The sequence below is a fragment of the Gopherus evgoodei genome, chromosome 4, assembly GCF_007399415.2.
Source record: "Gopherus evgoodei ecotype Sinaloan lineage chromosome 4, rGopEvg1_v1.p, whole genome shotgun sequence".
NCBI lineage: Eukaryota > Metazoa > Chordata > Testudines > Testudinidae > Gopherus > Gopherus evgoodei.
Window position 1 is genome coordinate 94,166,671 of NC_044325.1, and position 16,083 is coordinate 94,182,753.

A 16,083-nucleotide genomic window follows, 5' to 3' on the forward strand; every position below is an offset into this window, starting at 1 on the left:
GACATTTGAGCTGAACATTTTCAACCAGCCTGAGTTCTGAGGTTAGAAAGAGTAAATAACTCATGCAAATAGGGGAACATAATTAGCAAACTTTAATTTTTCATAATTTGTCCCCAGTGCCTTTTTAATTTAAATTTTACATTAATTGGCACACAAAATATAGTTTACTTGATTAATCAGTATTTGTAATCATGTGGTACTATTCTCAAGTTCATATTAAAAGAGACTTTACTTTCTTTTCATGATTCATCCAGCATTATGATTTAAAAAATCATCTTTAAAAATACACACATTTTCCCTTTTAGAGGAATTTTTGTGATGTATAATCTTGACGTAGTCATCACAGACCTTATACTTCACAAGTTAAACTATAAATTGCTAATGAGAGAAGAATTATTTATAGTTTAGCCTTTGGCAGCATGAATTCAAGACAATTTAATTTTAATTAAACTTTATAACTTTAAAAGACCAAGTAAAACCTGCTGCCAAAACAGTAAAAAAGGAAAAGATCAGTTAGCGATTTTTAGTTAAGAATTTGCATCTCCCTCCTTTGTCATTTTAATTACAAAAACTGTAGCACCTTCCATCTGAGGATCTACATGCACTTCAGGAGCATTACAGAATAACTCTTCACCCATTCCTGTGAGGGTAAACATTATCCTCAAGTTACAGATGGGGAAACTGAAACACAAACAGATTTACGAACTAATTGTCAGAGGTGCTGCAATTCCTGAAATTCCTGTTGAGACAGGCTATAAAGTAACATTTTAAGCCCTCTTAAATAAGGTACAGAAAGACTAAATAAATTGGCTCCTTAACACCAGGATTGTCTGGGTAAATAAATTCAGTGACACTAATTAGCTTCCAGCAAGGAGGGTCTCCCAGAGCCAACTTTGAAGTCTGGGTGGGAGTTAAACCAAAAAAATAAAATAAAAAAAAAATCCAGGCTGTTGTCTAATTTGGCAATTCTTGGTGTATAACCATGGGGCACGGAGCGGGGACATGCAACTCCCTGCAGGGAAATACCCAAACACCTGTACATCTTGTCCAAAGTGCCAACAAAAATTAATTTCTATCACAAATCAAATTTCCATGTAAACCTATGATCTATTGAATAAAAGTGATTTAAAGAAAAGATAATTTGATACAGTGGTACTACACATGGGAAACACAGATTTTGCTTATATGTAAGAGTATGTCTCATATGGAAAAAAATGGAGATGTATTCTTATTCACTGAAGTTAAAGCTTTGGATTCCAGAGGCAGGTAGTATTGCAAACTGTAGCCATAGCATTCTGTGTATATTTCTTACAACTATTTGTATTGATCCATTGTAGGTTAGTTCATCTGGGTATAACTCTTTACATATACACCTCTATCCTGATATAATGCAACTCGATATAACATGGGTTCGCATATAGCACAGTAACCCCGGGGCTCTGGCAATGGGGCTTGGGTGGCGTTTTAAAGGGCCTGGGGCTCTGGCTGCTGCAGGGAGCCCTGGACCCTATAAATCACTGCTGGAGCCCTGCCGCTGCTATCCCAAGGCTGCAGCAGTGCGGATCAGCTGGCAATTTAAAGGGCCTGGGGCTCCGGCCATTGCGGGGAGCCTGGGTCCTTTAAATCACCAGCCGAGCCCCACTGCTGCAGCTCTGGAGTAGCGGCAGCAGGGTTCCAGTGGTGATTTAAAGGGCTCAGAACTCTGCCCCCTGTGGGGAGCCCCGGAGCCTTTAGAACTCCGCCTGAGCCCTGCCACCGCTACCCTTAGGCTCCAGCAGCAGGGCTTGGATGGCAATTTAAAGGGCCCAGGGCTCCCCGTGGCCGGAGCCCTGGGCTCTTTAAATGACTGCTGGAGCCCTGCCACTTCTACTCCATTATAATGGGGTTTCACCTATAACACAGTAGGGATTTTTGGCTCCCTAGGACCGTGTGATATCAGGGTTGACATGTATTACACTATAGGACAACAAGAGTAGATAGTCCCACCTGGGAGGATGTGACTAATCTCTGCTCCCTTTTTCACTGCTTGAGCAACACAAAGGAAGCAGAGAAGAGAAGCTGCACCTTAGATTTTAAGATTTTTGGGGCAGGAGTCTTATCCTATCCACATGCTAGAGAGAGTCATGAATGCTTAGACTACGATACATGGAACAATAGTGATTCTCCACTGTTTCTAGCTACATTGAGAGCTAAATAGAAATCATACATTGAGTTTCTGACAAGCTCCATGAACACTTTCTTTCTTTCTAGTGATCAAAAAAGTGTTTACCACTGTGGAGATTATAATAGGGCAGGTGGTAATCCCAGCCAGGCAGCCTAGTTCTAAAATAGAAAATCATTTTTTATTCCATGCTGCTCACACAGGACCAATTTAACCTATTCATGGGTTTATGCATTACATTTAATCTGCAGACAAAATCAAAACAAACAGAATAATCACATGTAATACTGATTTTAAAAAGAGTGCAATTGAAGTGTGACTCCAATCTCTCACTCTTTGTTAAATTGTTTTATTTTTAGCCATAATATAAAAATTGGAGATTTTGAAGGCATGGAGGTGGAGTCAGTCAGTGGCAACCTGCAAATTCATTCAAGGAAAAGGGTTAGGAAAAGGACAACAGGATGAAAATACAGGAAACTCAGATTAACATTCATATAGCCAGCAATAAATCTGAGCCATCAAAGGTTGTGGTAAGAGAACCCCTTAAAATAGATGAGGTTGGTATGAAGATAAAGAACAGTTCAATGTACAAAACTCTAGCTAAAAGGGCTTTTGATGATGGAAACTACATAGGATTTGGGGGATATATCATAGCAAAGAGAGATTCGTCTGCCCATTTCACTGTATCTATGGATTCCATCAAAAGGTTTACAAGATCCAGCTGCCCTAGTAAAAAATACAAAAAGCTACTCCTTACCCAGCTTGATCCTCACAAGCTCTAGTCTGTCAAAAAATAAAAACATTAGCACAACATTAGAATTCAACTAGCCCCTCCTTCTATCCTTCCGCTTCCCCTCTTCCGCATACACACACTCATTTCAGCATTTATCCTGCAGGTTAGATTGTGACTTAAAGACACAGGCCTGAGTTTGAGAGGGGTTCTGAGATGCACCACCCCAAAGGGAGCCTGAGAAGGGATTTTGCCTCAGGAAAAGATAGTGCTCTGGGGCTAATGTAGTGAGCGGCTCTACTTCTGTTTGCCTCACTCTACTCCTTAACATGGAGGTGTGCTCCCAGGGACATAAGGACAGGCAGTCCCGTAGTTTCCTGGTCACAGGAGCAGCAGTGATGGCTGTCCCATCTAGTACAGTGTAAGCACCAATCAACTCTGGCATCTATGTAGGATTCTTAATAAATAGAAAACATATACGCCGAAAGATTAATATCACATAAGAAGCCAATATTTAGAGAGACAACTGACGTTTACTACCACAGACACGAGACCACCAATATTCTCATAGTACCAGTGGATAGGTTGAATTGGAATTTGGTGGTACATGGACGAAAGCTTATCTAATTGTTCCTCCAGTTTCTGGAGATTTTAAGAGCAGTAAAATCACTAGTAATCACAATCACAAAGAAAGTTTTCTGAATGTGGCCCTCCCGTTAGTAGATCTTAGCTCACTTCTCTGCTTTAGATAGAGAGGTATTGCTCCTAATTTAAAAAAAAACAAAAACAAAAACAAAAGAAACACAGCAATTTTAGACAGTAATAATGGCTGAACTTCAAGTAGTTCAGGGATCTAGTCAATCTTGCTAAAATGGAGGGGCCAAATTCATCCCAGATTTAATTGACAGGGATAAAGGGGCCTAGCACTTTTAAGGTCTTTTCAATGTCTTTATCTTAACCTTCTGCCTCATTTTTCTAGATCTAGCATTTTCTTTCTTTTTCAGACCTGTCTCACAGTATTTATAAATGCAAAATAAATTCTGCCATGGCACTTGCACAATTAGCCCCCCAATGACTTAACAGACAGTATTGCCTCCTGCAGATGGAGTTTGGCCTATTTTTCATTCTTCAACACACAGAAATAAATGAATTCTTATCAGGAAACTGGCTGGAACATCATGGGGCTCCAGTCCCTTGATCCTACGAACTGCAACAATTGTCTTGGTACATTCTGCGGTTGAATATTGTGCACCAGTGTGGTCTCACAGCAGTCACACTAAACTCCTTGATACTCAACTCAGTAACGCTATGGGCATAGTGTCAGGGATGCTCAAATCAACTCCAGTTGACTGGCTCCTGGTCCTATCACACATCCAGCCTCCACAGATTAGAATAACTGCCCAGACATCTCGCTTTCTCAACCATGTCAATGCAAACATGAGGATCCCATTGCACAATGACCTGCCAAAGACAAGATTAAAATCCCTCAACTCTCTATGGAACCACATCAAGACCCTTAAACTCAACTGGATGCTGAGGCTTAATGGAGAGCCACGTGGAGCATTTCAACGATGAAAAAAAAATAATCGTTGACTCTGCCAAGGAACCATTGGGATTTGATTTATGTTGGAAAAACTGGTGCACATTGAATCACATTGGGACATCTCATGCAAGATGTGAACAAACTCTTTTCAAGTGGAAAATGAGGAAAACACCTGTATGTGACTGTGGTCACCTGGCATAAACAATGGAGCACATCAAATCTGAGTGACCCCCTTGTTCTTTTGCTGAAGGCCTCAAGGACATTCACTAGCTCACTGCTGTGGCAACATGCTGGCTATCTAATCTAGATACAAATTTGTAATAGTTGCTACCTACCCAAACCATACAAATGAAGAATGAACAAATGAAGTGGTAGCAGACACTTGAACAAAATTTAAAAGTAAATCTATTTGCTCAATAAGAAACCAGTTTTGAGTTTAGTCAATCTGTAGAATATTCAAAAGGGACATAGAATAAATTGCTATCCTTCTGTTTGCAACAATAATCTCTTGTATAAACAAACAGTGGTGAGATTAAATTGACAAATGCTACTATTATTATGAATGAAGGATAAGGCTCCCCGTGATTGCTGGATAAAACCACAGGCCCAGGATTATTGTTATGATTAGTCAGAGGACAGAAAGAAAAAGTACACTAATCAGACCTCAGTTCTGGAAGTTTAAAATGTGTTGAGAAAACACACACGCACACACACATCTCACTGTAGAAATTTCCCAAAGTTCATGATTTTACAGATTAATTACTCACAACAGAAATAATTATTTTCAAAAATAAACTGCTTTAGCTCATAAAATGTTAATGGGAGAGGAAGGGGTAATAGGATATTAATTCAGGGACAGGGTCCAGTGGCTCCTCTATGCCTTTTAGGTTGTTTGGCCTTGTTGCTGTTTTGAAAGTAGTCAATTTCATGTCATTTTAATGGATTTTATTAAGAGAACATATATACATATCACTGGCTAAATTAATAAAATTTCCCTAAATCAGTTGAGGATGGCACAATACAATGACTAAATGAAGGTTGCCATTGAGGTTCGATAAATCCTGAACACAAAGTCGGATTAACAATTGATCAAATCATCCAGTCAACACAGTAGGTTAATGTAAGACATGAACTTTACACATACTAACCCAGACACTAAAGGAAGCAAAGCTTTTTCTCATCCTTTGAACTATTATTACAGTCTTTCAAAGCACTGTTGGTTGACCAACATACTTGATTTGCTCCCCTTTCCTAACCATTCTAGTTTCAATGCCGTGGTGATAAGCAACTCAGGATTCCCCTCACAGGCAGGGTATTGTAATGCTGACAATTTTGAGAACCCATGGTGATAACCTATGATTTGGGGGTAGGACCTGCTTAGAATATGGGTTGGTAATTACTGGTGCCCTTTTAAATAATTTTACATGCATATGCTCCTACACACACACACACACACACACACACACAAAGGGTTAGAAAGAAAAGTACTATTAGAGGAGAGCATCCCTGTAACTGTATAGAAGAAAGAAAACCCAAAAGGGAAAAGTTAAGAAAAGGATCTGCTCTTCAGCTTGCTTGGTCTTAGGAGCATCAGAATTGGGAACTGCAGTTTAATAGCCAGGTGATGTCTCTTGGCCAGTATTTTGGCTCTAGAGCAGGCTTCCTCAGGCAATTGGTTGGTCAGGCAAACATGGCCTGTGATGATCAGGGTCTCCCCTTTCTTGGGATTAATCCAGAAATAAGGGCATCAGCTGTCCTTAGTGATGGCCCAAGAAGTACATCTGCCTAGGAGGGAGTACTGCAGAAAGGCATCTGAGAGTCATTGTGGATCACAGGCTAAATAGGAGTCAACAGTGTAACACTGTTGCAAAACAAAACAAACAAACAAACAAAAAAAATACCAAAAAAACCCACATAATTCTGAGATGTATTAGCAGGAGTATTGTCAGCAAGACACTGGCAGTAATTCTTCTGCTGCACTCTGCACTGATTAGGCCTCAACTAGAGTACTGTGTCCAGTGCTGGGCGCCATATTTCAGGAAAGATGTGAACAAACTGGAGAAAGTCCAGAGAAGAGCAACAAAAATGATTAAAGGTCTAGAAAACATGAGTGATGAGGAAAGATTGAAGTCTAGAGAAGAAATGCTAGAGGGGACGTGATAACAGTTTTCAAGTACATATAAGGTTATTACAAGGAGGAGTCTCCTTATCCTCTGAGGATAGGACAAGAAGCAATGGGCTTAAATTGCAGCAAGGGAGGTTTAGGTTGGACATTAGGAAAAGCTTCCTAACAGTCAGCGTGGTTAAGCAGTGGAATAAATTGCTTAGGGAGGTGGTGGAATCTTTATCCTTGGAGATTTTTAAGAGTGAGTTAGACAATCACTAGTCCTGTCTTGAGTTCAGAGGACTGGACTGGATGACCTCTTGCGGTCCCTTCCAGTACTACGATTCTATGATTCTATCTCTTCTGCATTTACCTTGAGCTTTGAGCTTTTAGCATGGTACCTCCAAGCCGTGTGTTGAGTGTTGTCAGGCCTGTCAAGAGTTACTGCAACAGAACAGTGATCCCTTTGCCAGCTGACATTGAGGGATTCTTAGAGTCACAAGGCCACACTAATACATGCCCATCTGCCTTACAGGAGTATGGTCTTGTTGATCAGACACAGGAGATTTGGATTTATTCTTGTAACAGACCACTTTTGTGAGGCTGAGCAAGTCATATCAGGGTGAATTCAAAGGCTGCTCTTTGGGTAATCAGCAAATTCCAGTACTCTGTTATGGATGCTTTGAAACTAGTATGGAACTGGCCCCTGGCAAGCAAAGTCCCCTTTGCTGAATATCTGAGGGTCATCTGCATGGGGGTTTACAGCAGGTTCTTTTTAACCTTGATCTCCTCTGCCTTACACCACTCCACATTAACTTACTGCTTCTGCCAACTCCCCATTGGTCCATTCCCTGTGGAACCCATCGTTCCAACCCACCATGGATAACTAATGTTTTCACATTTGTGAACAAAATTAAAATAGGATGGAAACAGTGTTAATATTAAAGTTAATGCCTAGGTCTTTTATACCACTTTTGAGCAGTAGATCTCAGAGCACGTCACAAACAATGTCAATATTATCTGCATTTTACTGATGGGGAAACTGAGGCAAAAAGGTGAAATGACTTGAACAAGTATGATTGAAGTGAGACACATGAAGAGTAAATGAGTTGCTCAAGGTCAAAAAGTAACAATGTGATACAACTGGAAATTCTCCTTTGACTTCTTTGCCAAAGAATCCCTCAAGGCAATACAGAAGCAAGGAAGCTTCTGCCACTAACAAACCAATACGGAAATGACACTTTAGTGGCAAAAGTAAATACTGCATTAGCATATTTATCTTTTATGTAGTTCCACAGGTGTATGGAGTTACCCCTTCCCCTTCTCGCGCTGGGGTAACAAGATAAGATGAAGACAATAAGCGTAGGTGAGCACATAGAAGTGGATTACAAAAATAGCAAGTTGTTTCAAATCATTTTAATGGTTTGGTTTTATTTTGGATGTAGCTTAGAGTGAGTGTGAAGAGGGATATAAAGCAGGATAACATGACAGAATTGCAAAGAGGACCTGAGGGGCAGTTTGAGACACTGGAGACAGGAAGGAAGAGGCACAAGGGATGACTGGACACAAAGGATGTCTCTGTACAGCTGGCGGCATCAAGCCTCTGAGCCCAGGTCGACAGAATTGGGCTTGTGCTACCATATTAAAAATAGCTGCACAGATGTTGTGGCTCTGGCTGGAGCTTGGGTTCTGAAGCATGGGGGGCGGGGAGGGAGGGAAAGGGAGAGTAGGAGGCTTTAGAGCCCAAGCTACAGCCTTCAGGTATAACTTACAAACACTGTCTACGCAGCTAGTTTTAACATGGAGGCTCTTTGCTTCTGGCTGGTTACATTTACCCAAAGGGGCTATTCCAGAAAAGCAGGAAAGAGCTTGGATGGAACAAGAGAAATTGAAAGCAGAGAGCTGGAAGGGAGCGAATGTATGGAGTAGATGAATTTGCAACAAATTTGAATGGATTGGAAGTGGAGGGTGAGGTGACATTCTACAAGGCCTGAAAATGTAAAGGCTGCAGCAGCCAAGGTGCAAGATGACCAAGGATTTTGGCAGTGGCAGTGGAGAAAAACAGGAGAGTGTGTGTGTGTGTGTGTATAGCTGAAACAGTCAGGATTTAGTGATGGAGGCTATAAGTGTAAAAGGAGAATCAAAAAGTTCCAGTAAAGGTGCATAGCTGTGTGGTGGGAAGGATAATGCTGTTGTTGTCAGTAATGGAGAATGGGGTGAAAGGTGAGGAGTTCAGTTTTATATATCTTGGAGACTGAGCTGATAGCTAGATGTCTAGTACAATGACAGAGAAGCAGGCAGAGATGGAATTCTGAATGGATAAGGAGAAATCCAAGATAAAGTGAGATCCTGGAATCACACTGTAGAAGTATTTAAGCCCTGAGAGTGAAGAAGGTTCCCTTGGAAGTTTATCTATATAATGGCTGTAATATCAATATAACAGTCCAGAAGTGACCATTACTACATAATGGTAGCACCTAGAGACTGCACCTGAGACTGGTGCTGCATGTACACAGCAGAGAATCCTCACCCCAGAGAGTTTACAATCTGAACAGAAATGGCAAAGGAAGTAACATGATCATTTTAAACACAGGGATCTCAGGCACAAAGAAATTAAGTGACTTGCCCACAGTCCCATAGGAAATCTGTGAGACAAGGTCGGTGAGGTAATATCTTTTACTGGACCAACTTCTGTAGGTGAAAGACAAGCTGTCAAGCTACACAAAGCTTTTCTTCAGGTAAAACCTGTGTCAATCAGGAAATTAATCCAGTTGTCTCAAATCCCAGTCCAGTGCCTTAATTTAAGTAAATGCCTTTTCTAGTTACAAAATGTTGGCAAGTATTTCCACATTTAAAGGAATCCTTTTTGAAATCCTTTTAAAGACAGTTTTCCCTTTATGTCCTTGGAAGTCTCTGAAGTGGGGAGACCAATTGCTCTTTAAGAGGTTTTTAAATAATGCTGCTAAGAAATATGGCAAAATAAGGCAGTTAATCACTTGAGCACTTTTAGGGACTGTAAACGATGATGTCAAAACAGATCATCATTTAAAAGCTTTCTGAAGTGCAGTCTCAATCCCAAGACCTCTTGTGGGTAGCAATCTTATCTTGAGTTTTCTGCCACCCAAGTCCTATGTGGAAGAGAGAATTTGTTCCTTTTCTGACACCACCCCCTCCTCAGGACTCTTCTCCCCATGTGTGGGTCCTGAAGACAGAGTCAGAGGGGCTGTGCTCCCCCACCACACACAGACTTCTTCCAGCAGCCAGTGATAAAACTGCTACAATAGTAGTATAGATGGTGATTCTATTAACTTTTTAATAGTGTCCTTTTTGTGCTGGGGAATGCTCTTTAAGAGCAGCCCCAGGGCAGTCTGATAGCTTAGAAAGATCAGCAAGGGTATAAAGAGCTGACAAGGAAGTGCAGGGCCCTGGCAAGGATAACCGTCTGCATCCAGAGTAACCCTTGAGATCTATACAACTGTTAAGGGATACAGAAGAAACTTTATCTGGCCTCACGTAAGTGGATTAAAACCCTCCAGGCTGGTATAAGAGTTTAGAAGAAACTTCCCCAAAGTTTCCTCCTCTGTATAGTCCCAAAGGGGAAGCAAAGGGAGGAAGGGGAAGAGAGTTCTCACATTTGGCACTGAAGTTGGCAGATATGGATTCTGAATGGAAAGCAGACCCATCTATCTACCCAAATTCTTATACTGCACCCACCTCCATAGTATCAGAAGACCTATTGAGATTGGCTTAGTAGAAATAGAATATTTTAACAGTAGTTTCTCAGAACAGAGTCACACGTCATTAAAACACCTGCAGTGTCTCCTGCCATTGTCCAGAGTTAGCACTGCATTCCCCAGTGCACAGGCACTGGAGTCCAGTAGACAGTTATGTCATGATTTGTCTAGTATCCAATATTGCCAACCCCAAGCACTCTAAAATCATGCTTCCCCAAAACCTCAGATTATTTGGTTTAAAAATCATGAAACTTTTTTGAATTGGGTTCTTTTTATTTACCTTCTGGATTCTAGACCTTTAAGTTGCACTTGCTTTACATTTTATAGCTATCCTCTGCAGGTACGAGGGCTAGAAACTTAGTGTTTGTTTGTAAAAATGCGAGACTCTCAAGCACTCTCTCGATTGCAGCAACTCGGACTAAGCAAAACACTGAATATTGCAATACTCATGATTTTATCACCTGTGCTGGCAACACAAAATCATCACCTTTAAAAAGCGTATTTACTAGAATCATATAAATCATCAAGGAAAGTGATGCTGGTGGGTTCATCAAAATACCCCAGAACTTCCCAAGTATCGGGTCATGATAGGTCAATGTTCTTTTTCACTTTAGTTTAAATGGCTTTGTTCATGTTTCTGCAATGTACACGCTTTGTGATCTACACTAACAAGACACTAAAGAGAGAAAACACACACAACACAAAAAACAAACACCACTGCTAACTCATCTCCTGCATTGCTCTTTTCCTTCTCCTCTTAGGTTTACCTGCTAGGACCTGCCTAACAAGCTCCTGTGTCTGGATCAATTTGCATGTCCAGACATGCCTCCCTTAATCCAAGGCACCCACCCTCACTTTCCAAACCAGTTACACAATATAAGGATTGGAGACTGACTATTTTCTCTAGAAGATGGACTTCTGAGGCTACCAAGCCCTTTCACAATGATTAGTAGCTGTCTTTCAAATACCTAGCTCAGAGACTGCATTTCACAGACCCAGTTGCTGAGCGATATCTAGTTTCAGTCAGGCTTATTGTTAAACCCAAGCAGCTTTTCTTTTGCCAAGAAATATGAATTACGGGCTGTTCTCCAAGTCCTTCATCACCATAAAGATGAGTTTACAGAGGTTTGAGCAATGCTGATGGAACCAGTCTGTTTGCTTAATGCAATTGTATAACTAACAAAAAGCTACAAGACCATATGGGAAGCAGGAGTGGAAAAAGGATCAGTTCATGAAAGATAGATTGAGATTTTTCAGTCTTCTCTTTTTAAATTGCTCCCTTCTGAAAATCTAATCTGCATTGGCTTTCCCCTCCTCAATGCTCCTGATGAATGACTGTTGAATGTGATGAATGACGTATTAGATGAAGACAACAACAGTTGATTCAGTAGAGGCTTTGATAGTGGTTAGGACTGAGTTTGAATGGAAAGCACAGGGAGCTGTGTGAATGACTGACGAGGAAGACAACTGCTAATAAAATGAAAATAAGACTTAAAAGAAATATTTCAAAAATATTTTAAATTGTTTAAATACTGGGTTTTGTTCTGTAAAAACTTTGAAGTTGAGTAGGTTTTTAAGAAGGACCATGTTTACAGAGAAGCCATTCCTTGAAGCTAGAGTAGTTACTGGTACCATCCAACCAATTTTCCTGTGGGTACCTAGAGAGAGCTATTGTAATAAACTCGGCTTACCTCATCCCAGCATCAGGTTGCAAGCATGCTTTATAGCTCCCTTGTGATCCACACGCTCTTTCCATTTGGCTGAATGCTCAGCCAAAATAACAGAACCTTCTTTTTGGGGCAAGCCAAAGTCCATCCAAACCATACAGCCCCTCATTTTCATGGGATAAGTCCTTCTTGATTACCAGGTTAACACAGCTTCTTACCGCTCCTTGGGCTAAGTCCTTCCCCTTTGCTTCAAGGAAATATAGGGCTTCCACCTACTCTCTAGGGAAGCCCAGCCTAGGAAAAAGAAGAGATGTGCACAGATGAGCCCTCAGACCCATTCCAGGCCAAACAATCCTTCTCCTGCTCCTCTCAGGGATAACAAGCATTTTCCTCTCAGTGCAGGGCTCACTGCCCTTCAGTCAAGAGGCCCAAACATGCTTTTCTATTTGGGCTTTTTCAATAGCCCACTGGCAAACAGCGATAAGCAGCCCAAACACAACCCATTCCTTAGGATAGTCTCACTAGCCTTTTGGCTGAACTGCTAAAACCTCCTCTAGACTCTTCCAAGCTCTTCAAGGACCCCAGCCTGGACAGTCCCAGCAGCCATCACTACTCCTCCCTTTCTCTGTCCCCTCCCAGGCCTCTCCCACAGTCTGCCACAGAGAAAGCCATAAGCAACCCTCATTCTCAGGGGGCAACTCCTTTATAGTCCTGCATCGCATGATCCCTCAAAAATTAATCACCTCTAGAGACTACTATCCTTAATGAGCCAAAACACAGAGCAATGGTGAGCTGGACCTATGCTAAAACTTGAAAAGAAAATCCAGCTTGTGACAGGGTTGTATGGCCATACAGCATCTTACCTATTACTCTTTTGCCTCATTTGGTTTCCAGAAATATAGTACTACCTCAGATACCTAGCATCTGCAAGGCACAAGGAGGGAGTGAATGGAGGAGCGTCTATGCACATCTTCAGGGTTCTGACCAGGAGCCGAGAATTCTTTGCATTTGCATACCCATGCAGGGACCCAAAACTAAACCATTTCATTTTAAGGGAATTAAAGTAGTAAGTTGTGATAAAGTCATTAACAGACATTAGAGGACATCAGTACTGAAATTACTGATTCAATGGATTTGCATCCATATTTTTGAAGGTTTAGATACCTGAGAAGTTAAAAATAACAAAACACGAGGCAATAAATGCTCAGCCAGTGTTAATTAGTACCAGTCCAGTGACTTCAGTGAACCTGAGCTGATTTACAGCAGTGGAGGATCTAACCCAAGGCCATTATTAGAAATAAATAATAAAATACTGGGGGCAAATGGCAGTGATGAAGAAAATAATTTGAGTCAGTTTTGTGAGATATGGTGACTGAATATGTTCGAAAACAGGATTTGCTTAGAAACAGCCAATATGAATTTATGAAAATGAAGTCTTGTACCAACTAACCTGCTGGAGTTATTCCAAGATAACTATCACTGTAGACAAGGGAATTGCAACGGATGTTATCTATAGAACTTAGCTATTCAAAAAGCTTTTCTGAATGGTCCTCATCAGGAATTATTAGCTAAAGTACAGAGTTATGGCATACAAGTAGAATAGCTTTTTGAAGGAAAATAGCTACTTGTTCAGGAAAACTATATAATTTGTAAATGTTAATTTTCCTAAATAAAAGGAGGGGAGCATGCAGACAAATTAGGGCAATTCATTGGTAGGTATATGGAGAGATGATTTAGCTGTATATGTGAAACAGGGCACAGTGAGGAAAAAAAAGTGGCAGTATTCTCCCAAACTTCATACACAGCCTAAGCTCTGCCCACTTTTGACACTAATGAGATACCAGTTCCAAAATCATTGAAGGGTTGATTGTGCCCTTGTCTTACTCAGCCACACAGGAGAGGAAAGCTTTACCTCCATGCTTGCTCTCCTCAGATTTTGAATCACAACTCTTTTCCAGATATTGTCCTCTGTGAGCAAGTATTCCCTGTAAGCAGAGCATCTGGCCTACTTGAGGGAAGTAAACTCTCTTCTTCCAGGGCTGCAGTAAGTCATCTACCCAAGAAGCAAGAGGGGAGCAGTAGAAAAACAGAGGTGTAACTGAGTCTCAAAGCCTCCTGAGGCTCGTCCTAGGTGGGTTTCCCCTTACTTATTTACTTACTTGTTCAGGGCAGGGGCCGTAAGGCAAAATTAATGAAAACAACAAGCACATTTGTGGGAATCCCAAAAGTTCAAATATGGTTCCAAAGAGATAGAGGGAAATGACTGTGAGTAAAGTGAGTAAAACTGATTGTGAGTAAATACATAAGGCCCTTTCCTCTCTAAGTAAAAAAAAAGTTAAACGTATTTGTGACTTAGCTTTTATTCTTTCTTAAACTATTCCCTCCTGTCACTGTCTGCTGGCTAGCCCTGGGAATAGCTGTTAAGATATATACTGCAGATGAGATTTCCTGCTGCATTATCATTAAAAAAGAGTTTGTAACCAATACAGCAATATGGATGTTTCTTCGACACTTCCTTCGCTTCTGCATGTCAAAAAGAAAGAGAAATTGGTCCTGCTTCATTAACTGTTCTCAAATGATGCTGGCAATCTGCTATAATGCCTGGATTACCACAGCAAATACAAATTCTAAATATCCTGACAGGATTCTGCACAACTACTCTCTTTCAGATTATTTTAATTATAAAAACCATCTATAGCTTGTCGTTTCATGTAAATTGTACAAACTGGATGATTGTCTTAAATTCACAGCATTACTACAATAGGTTGTCAGATCGATCATGACCATGATTTCATGCATTTTTAAACCATTCATTTACCATATAATAGGTGTGTCCCTTATAGCAAAACATACCATATATAAGCACCCTGATTTGCCCATTTCATAATAACTGATGTGAGAAAGAAAAGCATTTACTGGCAAGTTTTCTATCTTACCCTCCTTCTAGCATTTTGTCATTCTGAATTTATTGCACAAAGGATATGCCTTAGACTTTTAGATTCTGTTTTCCAAATCAGAAAATGTTGTTAAGAAACTGTTTGAAACACTGGTATAAAAAGCTTATATCAGAGAGTTCAAAGAGAGGAGAACAGGAATAGGTTGCTATAATTTGAGCTTTCTTAGTGACTTGGTGAATGTAAAGGGCACCATCATTGTACTAGTCACTCAAGGCTGTAATATAGGTGTCGTCTTTCACTTGGAGTCCCACATATTGACACCATGTCTACATCGAGCTGCTTCTTCCCACATAAATATGTCTAAGGTCTGGCCTTTCCTCTTAGTTCACACATCTAAATCTCTAATCCAGCTCTTCATCATCTTGCACCTTGACTACTATCTGCAACCTTCTCTATGCCCTTGACAGATGCCATTTTCTCCACTTTGAATCTGTTCAAAATTCAACCACTAAAATAATCTTCTTGGTTCAACACTCTTATTATCTCATCACCTCTTTGCATCACTCCAATGGCTCCAACATCAAAAACCAGCTTTACTTTTATGGGCCTTTGTCCTGTCCTACATAACTCATGCAATTGAGTCATTGGCTTCCATCCCTGTTCTGCCAGTGATATCATCTATTAGTCCAAGTTTATTTCATGTACCATTTTGCTTTCTCCCATTCCTCCCTGATGCATGCAATAAACTCCCTGTGAAAATAGCAAAGCCACTACATTTTCCTTCGTCAAATTTCTTTTTAAACTTAACCTATGTCATGATGCTTCTAAAACAACAGCTGCTTATTATACTAACCATAATCCTTTCATAGTCACCTTGTCCTCCCCACTTCCATCCTATTTGTTTGTCTTTTTCACCTATTGTCTCTTCTCATATACTAAAATTGTAAGCTCTTTTGAGCAGGGACTGTCATCATTCCTCTCCAACCTTCAAACCTACCAATACATGACATATATAATGTAATATAAATTACCAAAATGTGGAACATGTGGGGTTTGTAGCATGTTGCACCACAGTTGATAGATTATGATGGTTTTTAACTATCAAACCTGTTTTTAGGACATTTTCTCACTGTATCAATTCAATAAAACAGTTTTACTGGGGGGTAGCTGGCTCTGCATATCTGACATTCTATTGCTTTGCAAGCTGGCCTTCAATTACTGAAATTATGGAAATACAAGAAAGGGCA